This window comes from Callithrix jacchus, chromosome 15, assembly GCF_049354715.1.
Source record: "Callithrix jacchus isolate 240 chromosome 15, calJac240_pri, whole genome shotgun sequence".
In the NCBI taxonomy this organism is placed as follows: Eukaryota; Metazoa; Chordata; class Mammalia; order Primates; family Cebidae; genus Callithrix; species Callithrix jacchus.
Window position 1 is genome coordinate 54,818,804 of NC_133516.1, and position 17,771 is coordinate 54,836,574.

General features: G+C 38.2%; 1 protein-coding gene and 1 pseudogene across 3 annotated transcripts in view; both read left to right on the plus strand.

Moving 5' to 3' along the window:
- Nucleotides 1–17,771, plus strand: part of PPP4R2 (protein phosphatase 4 regulatory subunit 2) — a 73,865-nt gene that overhangs the window by 23,213 nt on the left and 32,881 nt on the right. The gene's annotated exons all lie outside the window — the stretch shown is intronic.
- On the plus strand, nt 8,841–8,906 carry LOC118148170 (U7 small nuclear RNA; annotated as a pseudogene).

Consider the following 17,771-nt stretch of genomic DNA (forward strand, 5'->3'; position numbering starts at 1 on the left):
GAAAGTACAGATTTTGTAGGATGTATGAAACTTACGCAATGGACCGCTTTTTTTTTTTTTTTATTCATGGGTACAGGGTTGACAGCAGGATTTAAGTATCTGCAGATTTTGGTATACACGGGAGTCTTGGAACCAGTTCCTGAAGTATGTTGAAGGGTGACTGTGCTGTCTTAGTCTTTATTTACTTTGAAATAGGGTCTTGCTCTATTGCCCACGCTGGAGTGCGGTGGTGTGACCATGGCTCACAGCAGCCTCAACCTCCCAGGCTCAAGCACTTCTCCCACCCCAGCCTCCCATTTAGTGTCTTGTTCTTTAAATTTTTTTCTGCATGTGGGTTTTTTTTTTTTTTAACTTTCCAGTCTTCTGTGTCATCATTGGTAACTTTTCACATTACTTAAAGTTCACTGAATATGCAGTGCTCTGTTGTACTGGTGTTAAATTCTCGTAGCACCTTGTTGTTAATTGCCTCATCTGTTCTTCCCCATGGGATAACTTCAACTTGTCTTTTAAGACTGCTTAGATTTCCCCATTCAAATATATATTTTTACTGAAGTGTTCTCTTGGATCTCCTTTTCTTAGTAGAAACTGCCATATTTCTGACATGCATCAATTGCATTTTGTGTTAAAGCTGTTTGCTTACTAGTCTGTTTCTACTTGTGGTTCTTTAAGTTTTGAGGGGGCTGAACTTCCCTTGCTCAGAATGTGTCACACAGTAAGAGCTGGGTTAGATAAACAAATAGAGATATGTTCCATATAATGACATTTTAGTCATCAGTGGACCACATATATGATAGTGGTCCTATAATGTATTTTTACTGTGCTTTTTCTATTTGACATATGTTCAGACATACAAATACTTACCATTACATCTTTGTAGCCTAGGATAGCAATAAGCTATATGCCATATAGCCTAGGTGTGTAGTAGACTGTACCATGTGGGTTTGTGTAATACACTCTTGTGATGTTCACACATTGGAATCTCCTGATGACACATTTCTCAGAACATACCCCTGTCATTAAAAGATATTTAAAAGATATATGACTGTAGATGAAAAAGAAAACCTTTATCTACAAAGGAACTATTATTTCTTTCTTTTTTTTTTTTTTGAGATGGGAGTCTCACTCTTTTGCCCAGACTAGAACGCAGTGGCGCAGTCTTAGCTCATTGCAACCTCCGCCTCTTGAATTCAAGCTATTCTCCTGCCTCAGCCTCCCTAGAAGCTGGGATTACAGGCATGTGCCACTATACCCAGCTAATTTTTGTATTTTTAGTAGAGACGGGGTTTTGCCTTATTGGCTAGGCTGGTCTCGAACTCCTGACCTCAGGTGATTTGCTCCCCTCGGTCTCCCAAAGTGCTGAGATTATAAGCATGAGCCACCATGCCTGGTCTCTTGGTGCTATTATTTCTAACTTTAGAAAATACTGGGATTGGAGTCTTGAGTGTGAGTGAGTGAAAGGGTATTCTGAGTGAAGTAAGCTTGTTTTCTGTCTTCCTTCCTAATTTCTGTATGTCCAGATTCTGTCTGTTCTTTGTTCACTTAACTCTTTGTCTAAGAGCTTCCCAGATTTTTCTAGAAAATAATAGCCTTGCCATTTAAAATTTTGTCTTGTCATTTTCTATTTATTATAGGTATTTTGTTATAAATATTATTCTGCCAAGCTAGGCTTCTTAGGGCATAATTTGGTTGTTTTATTATTATTTCCTTCTGCATCATATGTCACTATTCCTTCAAAGAACAGATTTGCTGTCTTAGCTTAGGATGCTATAATAAAATACCATTGGCTGGGTGACTTAACAATTTATTTTCTCACTGTTTTGAAGGCTAGCAGTCCAAGATAACTGCCAGCATAGTCAGGTTATGTGGTGAGGCTTTCTTCCTAGCCCTGTTTTTTGTTTTGTTTTTTTTTGACACAGGGTCTTGTTTTGTCACCCAGGTTGGGGTACAGTGGTGGGGACATAGCTCACTGTAGTTTCTATGTCCTAGGCTCAAGCATTCGTCCTCTCCTCAGCCTCCTGAGTAGCTAAGACTACAGGTGCATGTCACCATGTCTGGCTTATATTTTTAAAAAAATTCTTTTGGCCTGCTGTGGTGGGTTGCTCATATCTGTAATCCCAGCACTTTGGGAGGCCGAGTCAGGCGGATTGCTTGAGCCCAGGAGTTCGAGACTAGCCTGGGCAACATGCTGAAACCCTGTCACTATTAAAAAATGTAAAAATTAGCTGGGTATGGTGATGCATGCCTGTGGTTCCAGCTACTTAGGAGGCTGAGGTGGGAGGATCACTTGAGCCTAGGAGGTCAGGGATACAGTGAGCCAAGATGGCACCACTACACTGCAGCCTGGGCCACAGAGTGAGACCCTGTCTCCTTAAACAAAAAAAGAGAAAAGCGAAAAACTTTCTTCATAGAGACAGGGTGTGGCTACGTTCCCAGGCTAGTATTGAGCTCTTGTGCTGAAGCAGTCCTCCCTCCTTGGCCTCCTAAAGTGCTGGGATTATAAGTGTGAGCTACCATGCCTGGTGTTTCTGGCATAATGATAGATCCTGACATGGTGGAGAGAGTGTAAGCTCTCTTGGGTCTCCTCTGATAAGGGTGCTAATCTGATTTTGAGGGCTCCTCCAAAAGGCCTGGGCTCCAAATACTATCACATTAGGGGTTAGGGTTTCAACACATGAATTTTACTGTTGTGGGGTGGGCAAGTGAGGGCACATATTTAGTATAGAACATTTGCCAAAGGTTTGTTTAATTAGCATATGTTGCTTAATGTTTACTGGTTAAATTCAGGTATAGGTTGTTTTATGCAGATACGTTTTTGAAAATTTTGTTGTCTGTAATTAATGTTTTAATTGTATTCATATAGCTCAGTTAAAAAGTGGGAAGGAGAAGGGGTTGGGATTTATTTTACTTCATACAAAAAAAATTTTTTTTGGAATAGGGTCTTACTTTTTCATGCAGGCTGGGGTGCAGTGGCATGATCACGACTCACTGTACCCTCAACCTCCCTGGCTCAGGTGATCCTCCCATCTCAGCCTCCTGAGTAGCTGGGACTACAGATTTGCACCACCATGCCTGGCTAATTCATATATATATTTTTATTTGTGGAGATGGGGTTTTGCCCTATGACCCAGGCTGGTCTCAAACTCCTGGGCTCAAACCATCCTCCCACCTTGGCTTCCAAAGTACTAGGATCAGCCTGGAATTCATTAAATGTATACCATGTGACAGGTGAGATTCTTTCAACACAAATTAGGAAAAAACAAAATACTGCTATGAATTTTTCTCAAAGGGGAAGCTCTGTTTATCACAGTATTTGTATAATTCCTGATTTTACATTGTTTGGTCACATTTCTTCTCAAATTTAAGATATCACTTAAGTCAACAAATATTTATTGAGTACATGCTCTGTTCCAAGTACTGTGCTCTAGGTACTGGGGGTGCTGTGGTGAGCAAACCACAGTGTCTGGTAGTAATTTTTAAAATTATTTTAACAGTAAAGTATTATATTTCTCTCTCTCTCTATATATATATATATTTTTGTTGTTGTTGTTGTTGTTGATAGTCTTGCCCTGTTGCTCAGGTTAGAGTGTAGTGGTGCAATCTTGGCTCATTGCAGCCTCCGCGTCCTAGGGTCAAGCAGTTCTCCTGCCTCAGCTTCCTGAGTAGCTGCATCTAGAGGCACCTGCAACCACACTTGGCTAATTTGTGTATTTTTGGTGGAGATGGGGTTTCAACATGTTGACCAGGCTGATCTTGAACTCCTGACCTCCAAGTGGTTGGCTCTCCTCAGCCTCCTAAAGTGCTGGGATTGCAGGCATAAGCCAGTGTGCCTAGCCTGTTTCTTTTAATATTTTCCTTGTTGCTTTTATCAGCATTGGCCTTTACCAAATACATTAGCTTCATTTTAAAAATTAGACCTGGAGGAAATCTTTTATAAATGGAGCCTTTTAAAAGAGTAATTTTTTTCAATTGATTTTTAAATTAGCGTAGGTTACGAGCGTAAGACTGATCGGGTATACAAGGTCAAGAAAGAATTATTACTTTAGTTATGCATTGAAAAGTTTTGGTAATGAGGTGAAAGTTAGAATGTCAGGTCATAGTAGCCTCATAATATGTGAAGTGCTTGGTTCATAATGTGAGAAAGCTTGGTTAGATTAGATGATAGTAAAATTTAAATTTTTGCCTTCAGAATTTTTTCTGCTGTATATGTACATTCTAAAGATTCTCCAATATTTTGACATAATTACACAGTTTATGAAGTTTAATCCTGTAATATCTTTGCCTACCTAGTTTAAGAACTTCAGTAAATATTTATCATAAGCATATGTTTTTCTCCACATTTTAATATCTCTGAAATTGGAAAGTCTTTGAAACATCAGTGGTGACCTAGAATTGCAGGTAGCAGCATTTCTTTCTTTCTTTTTTTCCTCCTCCTTGCAGCATTTCTTTCTTTTGTAAAACAATGCAATCTTATAGTTGATGCTGACTTAGATTTAATGAATGTAATATTAATAACTCTTGGCTTAGGATATTGGATAGTTACTACAAGAAACTTCGAAGAGACGTTCACTTGAAGGAAAGACTTCTGAGTGTTCAGTGTAAATAGGCTGATTTAAATGATGGTGTGTTTCAAGTAAGAAAAAGTTAAGAAACATTTTAGTCTGTTGCTTTTATATTTAGTTGGTATTTGCTAAGAAGTTAGGTCAGTATGAGGATTTGTCGATAAAATTGTATTCTTAATTTGTGACTGTTTAAGAGATTTTGCCTTTTTAAAATTGATAGTAGAATATTACACAAACTTTACATTATCAAATCATTATGGAATGAGGTTTCTTTAATGTGCCCTTTTTTAAAGATCACTGAATTTGGTATTGATAGGAGACATAGAATATTAAAAAATATGGCTGGATATTTAAAATGTATTTGTTATTACAAAAGTAGGAAACCTTGTTTAAAACAATTTAAACAATGCAGTAGTAGTTATGAAAGGAAGACATGACAGTCCCTCCATTTCTATCCTGAGCGATATAACATGTTAAGTGAATATACTTCATATTTATGTGCACTCAGTAAAATAAAAAATGGAAGTGGGCCATTTGGTAAGTTGCTTTTTCAAAAGTCACCATGAAAAATGAAAGTATACTTGAGCAAACCTTTGTATGTTAAGAAATTAAATTCAGATTTTACCAGTATAATATACTTGAAAGAGAAATTCCAGAAGCCACTTAATGGAATGATTTGGATTACCTTTGCTTTTCGGTATTCATTTGGAATGTTTTTGTTTCTGAATTACAAAATTTCATCATTAGTAGCTTAACTTTTATTAATTTGTATTTTCACTGACTAAGCAATTGCCTTTTCAGTAGTTTTAAAAGGTACAAAGCTTACATAAAAAAGTAAATCATTCTTATAGATACGATTGGCTGAAATGAACAGCCTTTTTCAGACAAGAAACTTAAATTCATAAATATATACGTAATAAATTCAGATCTAATTTTTAATATAGGAAAATCAGTGTTTGGTCTGATTCAGGAGCATTCATATATTTTGAAGATCTAGGATACTTGTGTTGGAAAAAGATAAAATTTGCCAATTTATAATCAAGAGTAGAAAAGAAAATTTATCAAACTAAAATCAAGGGATAAATTTCTAGGAAGTAAGGAAAAAAACAATATAGTTACTTTATTGGTAGTGACCTGTCTTAGGAGGATTGTCAGTGTGTACAACAACATAGAGGAGAACCAAACTAAAACCTACATTCTCTGAATACTTTGGTGGACCTTAAGTGTTGGGTAGTCTGCTGGACTGAATGTTTTAAATGGTTCATTTGGGAATTCCACCTCAGATATGAATTAATTTAGTAGTCTTACAGCATGGGAGGAAATAAACTTTTAAATCATGTTTTGAAAACCCAAAAGAGTTTCATTTCTCTTTTCTTCTCTTTTCCCCCTTCGTTTCTTCCATTCATCTGTCTTGTCTGTCTGTCTTGTCTTTTTGGCACAGCTCAAGCATTTAAGGTTAGTCCTAAAAGAAACAATTGGGTTTTTGAAAGCATCAAATTCATTTTAAAATTGTTGCTTCCAAGCAGTACAACTGATTTTGGTTCACTCAAGCCCAAAAGAAAACTAGAAAAGAAGGGAAAGAAAGGTTTATTAGAAGGATATTGAAGTAGCACTTTGAAACAAGGGTTGAGCTATATACCACCAAGCCAAAGGGTATGAGGATGGGCACAGGGATCTCAGCAGCAAGCAGCAGCAGCAGCAGAAGTTGTTAGACTTGTTCTTTGGGTGCTTGCAAAGGACTCTGTTCCAGTCTTGGCATCTTGTGAATTTCATTATTTGGAGGAAAATATGTGATTGACCTAGACCTGGTCAGGTGGGACGAGGAGAGAAACAGAGCTGGCTACTGGAGGGTCCATCCTTGTGTATTCAGTACGTTTTAAAGAAAATGGGAACCATGAGCTGGGGAGCTAACTCATATATTAGTCATATATGAGCTGACTAACTCATATATGTAGTCAGCATATATGTATATACAGTACCTGCAGTTCATCATACAGGTAAAATGTGTTAAAATTGTTGTCTTAAAATGGTTGTGAAGGTTCTAACAGCATCTTACTGTGTCAGTGGAAATCACCTTCTGACCTTTAAGGGTCCAGATAAATTTAGCACTGACCCTTGTTCTATTGTTGCGAGATGTTTATTGTTCTTACTAAGATCTTTTACTTGTTGAAGTGCTTGCATTTCTTGAGACTGTTAGCCTAGTATCACAGAACCTGATCTTATAAGGGGAAAAAAGACATAGAACTAGTGATTATGGTCTGGGGAAGAATATAATAGTTGCTTTAAGGAAGTTATAAACAAAGTGCTTTGGGAGCAGTAACTTAAAAAGTTGATTTCTGGTGAGGAGTATTAGCAATGCTTCATGGTGCAAGGAGGCATTTTTAACAGTCTGGTCAGAGGGAATGGTGAGCAAAGGAATAAATAACGAAAAAGTTCAGAGCTGTGGAGGTAGAACTAGGATAGATTAGAAAGGGCCTTGCTAATGCATGGAAGTTTGGCTTTACAAAGACATTAGAAATTAATGAATGCTTTTGAGCAAAGAAAAGTAAATCAAAGCTTTGCTCTGGAGAAATTAAGTCTAATTCAGAGGAGTTAGGGAAATCACTCAGGAGACGATTATGGTATTTAAGCTAGAGGAGATGAGAATTTGCAATAGTGCAGCATTAGTGGGAATGGACATGAAAGTTCACAGACAACATTGGGTTATGGATCTGTAGATAATATCTGTTCATCATTCTCATCTTGCCTGGGTTTTGTATAGGTTTCCTAATTTGGTTTTTTTGCCCTTTCTAGTCTGTCTAATGCATACTGTTAACAGTAGTCATGCTACAATGTAAATATGTTATTCCCATGATTAAAATCTTTATGCACTTTCTCCCTTGCCCAAGTCAAAACTTAAGGTTCCTATGAAATATAAGGCATAAATAATTGTGGCTCTACTTAATTTGGTATTTTTCTGTTTGTTCCCTGTGTTTTTCTTCTCTTCTAAATTACTTACTTCTCTGGTAATTCTCATCCCAGTGACTTTGTACATATTGTTCCCTTTGCCTGGAACAAAGACCTTTCTTTTCCTTTGTGCACACATTTTTTTCTCCCTCTCCCTCTGTTGCTGTTGACTCTGTGCTCATTTTAAAAGATCCATGTTAGGGTTCATCTCTTCTGGAAAACCTCCATTGACCCTGAATTAGATGTAACTCAGCCCACTTTTGTCATCATATATAAAATATGCTGTGCTATTATTATTTGTTTAGGTTGTGAGCTCCCTGAGAACACTAAATTCTTCATATATCTTTTCTTACCAGGTAGTAGCTTAGGGATACATATGCGGATTAACTTTTTTTGGCCTGTACCCAGTTCGTACAGCCCACGGGCTGCATGCAGCCCAGTATGGCTTTGAATGCAACCCAACACAAATTCATAAACTTCCTTGAAACATTAGAGATTTTTGCGATTTAAGAAAAAAATCAGTGTAAGTGTATTTTATGTGTAGCCCAAGACAATTCCTTTTACACTGTGACCCAGGGAAGCCAAAACATTGAACACCTCTGGCCTGTACTGTTTCTGTAACTTGATGTTGTGATATATTTAGAGTATGGATTCTGAAGCCATAATGCCTGGGTTGAAATCCTAGCCCTGTTACTCACTAGCTATGCAGTTAAGCACAGGTTATTTAGCCTGTTTTGAAGTTGTCTTACTATTAAGATGGGGAGAATAGTAACCACCTAACTCATACATGTGCTTCTGAGAACTGAGTTAATATGTCCAAAGTGCTTAGGACAGTACCTGGCATTTGTGGTTATGTATGTGTGCTTGCTATTGTTATTATGCATTGCAGTTCGAGTATGAATCTATTCCTCTGTTTTTTTGTTTCTTGAGATGGAATCTCGCTCTGTCGCCAGGTTGTCATACAGTGGCACGATCTTGACTCACTGTAACCACCTCCTCCCAGGTTCAAGCTATTCCGCTGCCTCAGCCTCTGGAGTAGCTGGGACTACAGGCATGAGCCACCACAGCTGGCTATTCCCTTGTTAATTGCCAAAATAGTTAAACACATAATTCCCAGATCTGCTTGGAAGGTGACATTTTTCTACCTGATTTCCTTTTTCTACTGTAGATGGTTTGTAAACATTACTCCTGCAAAGTGGGCTTCTGGATATTCATTTATTCAGTCATCTACTGTCTGCTCACATATTTATGATTAAGTAAATTATTATGTTACTGAATAGTAAGGGCAATGCAAAAACAAGAAAAGGGGTAAGGGGAATGAAAGTTAAGAGTGGAGAATGTTAAAGCTCTTTTAGAATTTGTCTCATAGACTTTCTGGAAGATCTTTACCAGAAAGCCTCCCCGCCTGACTCCCTCTGAACTCCCATGGTAATTTTTTTTAAAAAACAGAGTGAATAGGTTGTTGGATTTTTTTTTTTTTTTTTTTTTTTAAGAGAGACAGTGTGGGCCAGGCATCAGTGTGTCACGCCTGTAATTCCAGCACTTTGGGAGGCTGAGGCAGGAGGATCACCTGAGGTCAGGAGTTTGAGACCAGCCTGGCCAACATGGTGAAACTACATCTCTACTAAAAATACAAAAATTAGCTAGGTGTGGTGGTGCGCACCTGTCATCCCAGCTACTGAGGGAGTTGAGGCAGGAGAATAGCTTGAACCTGGGAGGCGGAGGTTGCAGTGAGCTGATATCGAGTTACTGGACTCCAGCCTAGGTGACACATCTCAAAAAAGAAAAAAGAGAGAGGGGAGTCTTACTGTGTTTCTCAGGCTGATTGCAAACTCATGGGCTGAAGCGATCGTCCCACCTCAGCTTCCCAAAGTGCTGGGTTTACAGGTGTGAGCTACCATCCCTGGCCAGGTATGGTGGAATTTTAAATAAGAGGAAGTCTCATTTAGAAGGTGACATTTGATCAAGGCCCAAGAAGTAAAGGAGTCAGCCGTGTAGCGATAGAAGACAAATCTGAGTAGAAGGATCTTTTTTTAGCTTTTCTGAGATGGAGTCTCGCTCTGTCACCAGACTAGAATGCAGTGGCGCTATCTCAGCTCATTGCAACCTCCGCCTCCCGTTTTCAAGTGATTGTCCTGCCTCAGCCTCCAGGGTAGCTGGGACTACAGGCACATGCTACCACAATCAGCTAATTTTTGTATTTTTAGTAGAGATGGTGCTTCACCATGTTGGCCAGGATGGTCTTGATCTCTGGATCTTGTGATCCGTCTGGCCTCCCAAATTGGTGAGATTACAGGCATGAGCCACCGTGCCTGGACATGGCAGAAAAATCTTTCACTGCAAAAGCCTTAAGTAGGACTAGTGTGTCTAGTCTTTTCACAGGCTAAGAAGGAGGCCACTGTGGCTGATGTAGACTAATGAAGGAGAGGAGGAGGTAAAGGAAGTGGGGGAAATATTCTTTAGGGCATCGTGGACCACCACCATAAGGGCTTTGGCCTTTGAGTGAAGTCCGGACCCATTGCAATTTTGTTGTTATTGTTGTTTTGAGAAGACAGTCTCACCCTGTCATGCAAGCTGAGTGCATTGGAGTGATCATGGCTCACTGCAGCCTCGAACTCCTAGGTTCATGTGTCCTCTTCTTTCAGTCTCCTGAGTAGCTGAGACTACAGGCTTGTGCCACCATGCCTGGCTAAATTTTTATTTTTTTGTAGAGACAGGATCTTGTTTCCTAGCTGATCTCAAACTCCTGGATGTAAGCAATCCTCCCGCCTTGTCCTCCCAAAGTGCTGGGATTACAGGCATGAGCCACTGGGCTCAGCTAGGATTACAGTTTTGAGCAGAGAAGTGACACTATCAGACTTAAGTGTTAAAAGAATTGTCCAGTGAATGGCTGTGCTGAAAATATGTTTGAGGTAAAGTAAGCTAGAAGCAGGGGTACTGAAATCAGGCTAAGAGATGTTAGTGGTTTGAAGTAAGTGGTAGTAGGAGATGTTAAAAATTATTTACGTTCTGTATGTATTTTGAAGGTACAACCGACAGGATTTCCAGGCAAGACAGAGTATGATGTGAAAAAGAATGGAGTCAGTAGTGACTCAGGAGTTCGCCTGAGCAGCAGAAGTGGAATTTCATCACACCTGAGAGATGAAAGGCTACAGGAAGAGCAATAAGTGGGAAAGATCAGAAGTTCAGTTTTGGACATGCCAAATATTAGTTGGCCAAATGGATGACTGGAGATCAGGAATCATCCTGATAAAATTGGCATGCAGATAATATTAAAAACTCCAGACTGGGCCGGGCGCGGTGGTTCATGCCTGTAATCCTAGCACTTTGGGAGGCCAAGGTGGGTGGATCGATCACCTGATATCAGAAGTTCAAGACCAGCCTGGCCATCATGGTGAAACCCCATCTTATAAAAAATAAAAAATAAACCCAAACTGGATGAGATTACTAAGTCTAGATAAAAAGAGAAACTGAATTGTGAGTGTTTCAGCATTAAGCACTTTGGGAAACCAGAAAAGGAAAATGAATACGAAAGATAAAGGAAAACCCAGGAGAGTAATTAAGGAGGAGTGATCAACTGCATAAAATATTGTTAGTGGGCCAGTTAAGAAAATTGTCCACTGGATTTAGCAATTGGAGGTCATTGGTGATCTTGATAAATACAGATTAGGTTTAGTGGTGGGATGGAAAGCTTGTTTGGAGTAGATTTGAGAGATAATTTGAGGGAGACAGCTGTTTTAAGGACTTTTACAAAGAATAGCACATTTTAAAATGGAGTTGGAACTGGGAGGTTAAGTGGAATAAAGACATTTTAGAAGGGAGAAGTATCAGTGTATTTATATTTGTATGCTGGTGAGAATGATCCATTATTAGCAAATAAAAAGTTGATGTAGATAAGAGAAAGGGGAGAATTGCTCAAATGATGCTCCTGAGTAGGTGATCAAATGGCAAATCTGGTATATAAATAGAACCAGAGCATGGATAGTTCCATCTATGATAACAGGTCAGAATTCAGGGTGTGTACATGTACATGACAATAGGTAACTGGTGGAACTCTGGAAATTCCCTCCCTATTGTCTGAGTTTTATAAGTGCAACAAGAAGCGAGAGTATGAGAGGGAGGAAAAACTCAACGTAGGGTTGAGGAAGGAAGATGTGAACTAGTTACTGAAAGAGTCAGAGAATGAGATAGTATGGGGAGTATAATGTCTGATAGCATTTATAGTGTACCCAAAATCAGCCAGCATGGTTGTGCTGCTTTTGTTTTGTTTTTGCTTTCTTTCTTGTGTTTGTATAGGTACAGATTTGGTAGGGATTGTGTTGATTTTTTTTTTTTTTTTTTTTAATTACAGTGAAGCCAGAGAAGGACTAGAGAACAAACTATATCTGAGGGAGTGATTATGATTCTTTTTTTCTTTTTTTGAAAGTCTCCCTCTGTTGCCTAGGCTGGAGCGCAGTGGCGCTATCTGAGTGTTGGGGGTGCTGGGATTACAGACGTGAGCCACCATGCCCAGCCTGATTATAATTATTATAATTGAAGTTGGGTAATGAAGGGAGAGAGTTGTCAGAGTGTTGAGGGACAGTAAAAAGGTAATAGAATCAATGGATTGGAAATCTGGTGGAGTCAAAGATTTTTGGAGTAAGTATAACATATATGTCTTTTAGCTTATCAAGAACTATAAAAATGTTACTAGCTGAGGTTTGACAAAGCTAAGCGATATATAGGGTTTATTTACTCTTCTCTATGCTTCTCTCTTAGTTGAAATATTTCCTTCGTTTTTATAGCTGGGCACAGTGGTTCACACCTGTAATCTCAGCACTTTGGAAGACCAAGGTGGGTGGATCACCTGAGGCCAGGAGTTGGAGACCAGCCTGGCCAACATGGTAAAACCATGTTTTTTTGTATTACTAACCCTGTGCTTAAAAAAAAAAAAAAAAAAAAAAGGCTGGGCGACCCTGTAATCCCAGCGACTCAGGAGGCTGAGGCAAGAACATCACTTGAACCAGGCAGGTGGAGGTGGAGGTGGAGGTTGCAGTGAGCCAAGATTGTGCCATGGCACTCCAAAAGAAAGGAAAGGAATATTTCATTTTTTTTTTTTTTTTTAAACAAGCAGTTTTGTGAATGGGTGGAAAAGCAACATTGGGTAGAAATTTTCTTTTCTCTCAAATTAAAGAGGATATATAAAGTTGTCTCTAGAAGTATTTCTAAGCCATAGAGAATGCCAGTATAAGCCCTAGAATCTTATTATGGTCTAACACAGGTCTTTATCACTATTCCAGTCCTTACTAATGTCATCTCAGGACCCTATCCTTATCCCCAAAGCTCTCTGCATATATCCACTGTATTACTCGGATGTTCTCCCTATCCTGAGTTTTTTTAAGAAAACCAACCATTGGGTGCTTACTATGTGTCAGCCACTTTGCTAAGCACTTTGTTTACACTAATGTTAATCCTTACAGCAACAGAAGTAAATGTTATCCCTGTTTCACAGATGGGGGAAACAGAGAGGCTAGGATTATCTGCCTTAGGCCCTACAAATGAGAAAGTGGCTGAACTAAGATTTCAACCCAGTCTTGCTTCTAGACTCCAGAGCACCACCTGACTCTTTAAATTGATTTTTTTTATTATTTAGTTTTTACTTTTATTAAAGTTATATGCACACTGTTTAGTGCATTAATACAACAAAGACTACAAAAGAAAATCTCCTACTATATACTTTAATTTCTTACTCCTGAGAGGCAATTACTTTAAATTGTTTTTATTTTTTGAGCTGCAAGTAAAACTGCTTTAAAGTCATTTCGTTGTTTCTTCTGGTGTTTACCTTCCTATTTCTAAGGTACAGTCTTGTTACATTTCCCCTTAATTTTGTTTAGGAATTTCTGATTTCTTACTAATGAAAGTTAAGATTTAGTTTCTTTTACCTGCTCCTTCTCAATGCATACACGCATACTTCCCACTTCAATTGCTCATTTTTTCCCAAAATAATTACATTGAAATTTTGGTCACATTAGCATTCAATATATACATCGTCTCTATGAATATTATTTTTAAATTTAATTTTCTATATGCTTATGACTAATTGAACCCCAAATTTTAGTTGTTCATGTATCAATTTCATGTTTAAAAAAAATCTCTTTTCAAGCCTTCTTAACTACTCCATTCTGGACTGGTTGCTCACTAGATCTGCTTTAATCCTACCATATTATGATGAAGATGGAAATCCTACCATCTTATGATGGGAGACCCTTTTTTAATCATTCAAAACCTGTTATCGACACAAAAAATAACCTTTTCTAGATACCATGTCATTATCTTTCTTCGTTTACATCATTGTTTTGGTGGAATGAGATAAGGCACAATACGAAGGTTTTTTTTTTTTTTTTTTTAATACTTTCAGTGTCTGAAAAGGTATTTATTCTACTTATTTATTTGATAGTCTGGTTATTCTAGATTAAGAATTATTTTGAATTTTGAAGGAATTTTTTTCATTGCTTTCTTTGACAGCTGTTAAGTCTGGAGCCCTCTTTGTTTGTGACCTGGTTTATGTCCCTGGAGTTCTGTAGAATCCTCTCTTTGATTCCAGAATTATGCAGTTTTACTACAGTGTGCTTTGCTGTGAGTCTGTTAGTCAGTTCTTGTGTTGGTCACTCTACATCAACTCTTGTGAGTTCTCTTACTTTGAAAATTAGTATTTTTTAATTCTGGGAATTATTTACAGATAAGTTGGTTGAGGCAAAATATGTATAAAATGAAATTTACTTTTTAATCATTGCTAAGTGTACAGTTTGGTGGCATTAATTACATTCATGGTGTTGTGCAACCATCATCACTATTCATTTCCAGAACCTTTTCATTGTCCCAAATATAAATTCTATACCCATTAAGCAATAATGATCATTCTTCCTTTCTCCCAATTTCTGTCTAGCTTTTGTGTTTTTGAATTTGATGGATTTTAGATACCTCACTTAAGTGAGATAAAATATTTCATATCTGGCTTATTTTACTTCATATAATGCTTTCAGAGTTCAGGGTTGTTTTTAGCTTTTGGCTATTGTGAATAAAACTGCCGTGAACATTGGTGTACGAGTTTCTAAGTCTCTGCTTTCACTTCTTTTGGGTATACATCTAGAAGTAGGATTGCTAGAACATATGATAGTTTTGTGTTTAATTTTTGAGAAACTTTTCCACAGTGGCTGCACCATTTTAGATTCCCATCAGCATTGCCCGATGGTCCCAGTTTCTCCATATGCTCACCAATGCTTATTTTCCATTTTAGAAAATGTTTTTGATTAAAAATAATTGTTGTTTTCTTCTCCATTTTCAGTGTGTATATGTATTTTTTTCTTTTTAAGCTGGACATTTAGACTTTGGACCTCTTGTACCACTCTTAGAATTTTCTGATCACTTTCCTTCTTTTTATAAATGTCTTTTAAACAATGTACCTTTTAAAAAGAGTGTTAAATGGTGCCATCATTGAATCAGTAGTTTTAACTCCTCTTCCCTCTCAATCTATAGTTTTTTTGTGTAGAATTTTCCAGGTAACTCAGGATATGGAGATTCCTACCAGTTGGTGGACCCATATTTTCCTCCAATTTCTTAGTCTTCAAAAATCCTAGCTCAGTTTAATAACAAAGAGTAGTGCTTTTTTAAATAACTTCTTTTGGAGGGATGAGACTGCAGCAAGCTATAGTTTTGTTTTTTTTTTTTTTTTTTAGAGACAGTCTCTTCCTCTTTCACCCAGGCTGCAGTGTGGTGACACAATCACAGCTTACTGCAGCCTTCATCTTCTGGGTTCAAGCAATTCTTCTGTCTCAGCCTCCTAGGCAGCTAGGATTACAGGCATGTACCACCATGCCTGGATAATTTTTAAATTTTTTGTAGATACGGGATCTCATTATGTTGCCCAGACTGGTCTCGAACTCTTGGGCCAAAGTGGTCTTCCTGCCTCAGCCTTCCAAAGTGTTGGGGTTACAGACATGGGCCACCATGCCTGGCCTTAGTTTTGTTCTTAAAAAACATTTCCAACAATTCAGATCATTGGTCCGGGCAAAGGCAGGTGAGACCTCAAAAGCACAGGCAACGAAAGCAAGAATAGATGAAAGGGATTACATCAAGCTAAAAAGCTTCCTCACAAGAAGGGAAAAGTCAGCAGAGTGAAGGAAGTGGAATGGGAAAAAATATTTGTGAACTATATTTCTGACAAGGGATTGGTAAGTAGAATATGTAAGGAACTCAAAAGCAAACCCAGCAAATGCAATTAAAATTGGCAAATTATCTGACATTTTTCAGAAGATGTACAGGTGTATGAAAATATTTTCAGTATTACTAATCATCAGGAAAATGTAAATCATAACCACAGTGAGATGTTATACACCCCAGTTAAATGGCTTTTAGCAGAAAGACAAGCCAGGCATGGTGGCGTGCACCTGTAGTCCCAGCTACTCAGGAAGCTGAGGCGGAAACATCACTTGAGCCCAGGAGGCAGAGGTTGCAGTGAGGTGAGATTGTGCACCACTGCACTCCAGTTTGGTCAACAGAGTGAGACCCTGTCTAAAAAAAGGAAAGAAAAAGAAATAGCAGATTCTGGCAAGGGTGCGGAAAAAGGGAAATGCTAGTACACTGCTGGTGGAAATGTAGTTTAGTACAGCCACTATAGGAAACATTGTAGAGGTTCCTCAGAAACGTAAAAACAGGTGTACCATCTGATCTAGCAATCCCCTTTCCTGGATAAATGTCCAAAAGAAAATAAATCCATATGTCAAAGAGATACCTGCCCTTTCTTTCTTTTCTTTTTTTTTTTCCCTTTTCTGAGACGGACTCTCGCTCTGTTGCCCAGGCTGGAGTACAGTGGTTCAATCTTGGCTCACTGCAACTTCCGCCTCCTAAGTTCAAGTGATTCTCCTGCTTCAGCCTTCTGAGTAGCTGGGACTATAGGCACACACCACCACATCTGGCTAATTTTTTTAGTTTTAGTAGAGACGAGGTTTCACCGTGTTGGCCTGGCTGGTCTTGAACTGACCTAAGTGTTCTGGCCTGCCTCAGCCTCCCAAAGGGCTAGTATTACAGGTGTGAGCTACGGTGCCCGTCTTATACCTACACTTTCATATTTATTGCAGCGCTGTTTACAGTAGTCAAAATAGAGAATCACCCTACATATTCAAAATGGACACACACACACACCCCACATGTGCAGTGGAATACAATCCAACTCAGATATAAAAAGAATGAATGAAGTCTTATCCTTGGCAGCAATGTGGATGGAATTGGAGGTCATTATGTTAAGTGAAATAAGCCAGGCACAGAAAGACAAATATTACATGCTTTTATGCAATATGTCAGAGCTAAAAAAGTTGATCTTTCGGAGGTAGAGAGTAAAATGAGGGTTATCAGAGGCTGAGAAGGGTGGGGGGGCAGGGATGAATAGAAGTTGGTTAATGGGTACAAAAGTAGTCAGATAAAAGGAATACGTTTTAGTATTTGATAGCACGTAGGATGACTATAGTCAATAATTTATTGTGTATTTCAAAATAGCTAAAGATTTGAAATATTCCCAACACAAAGAAATGATAAATGTTTGAAATGGATATCCCAAATATCGATTTGACCAGTGCACATTGCATACGTGTATCAAAGTATCACATATATCCTGTAAATATGTATAATTATGTATCAATAAAATATTTTCTGTGCATCTTTTTAGTTTTGTCATGTGTAGATGGAAATTCCCAGGAAGGGTTAATTTATTTAGTAGCATCGATGTGTTCATTTTCCACATATTCAGTTCTTAAACCAAAGTACAGATTTCTCTTGTGATAGGTATTTTGCTTTTAAGGATTTTTTTCTTCTTTTGAAAGTATGAGATTTAGAAAAATAAACTCCAGATAATTATTACTTATTTGATCGGTAATATTAAAGTAGCGCATAACTCTGGGGTATACTTTAAAATAGCAGTGAAAGTAATCTGTATATAAGATTACACAAAATAGATGAATATCAAAATATTAAAAGCCAGCATATCAGACATTGTTAAGATACTTGTCTTTACTTTCTTTTTTTTTGAGATGGAGTTTTTTGCTCTTGTTGCCCCAGCTGGAGTGCAATGGTGCAATCTTAGCTCACCTCAGCCACCCAAGTAGCTGGGATTACAGGCATGTGCTACCATGCCTGGCTAATTTTTTGTATTTTTAGTAGAGACAGGGTTTCACCATGTTGGCCAGGATGGTCTCGATCTGTTGACCTCATGATCCACCCGCCTCGGCCTCCCAA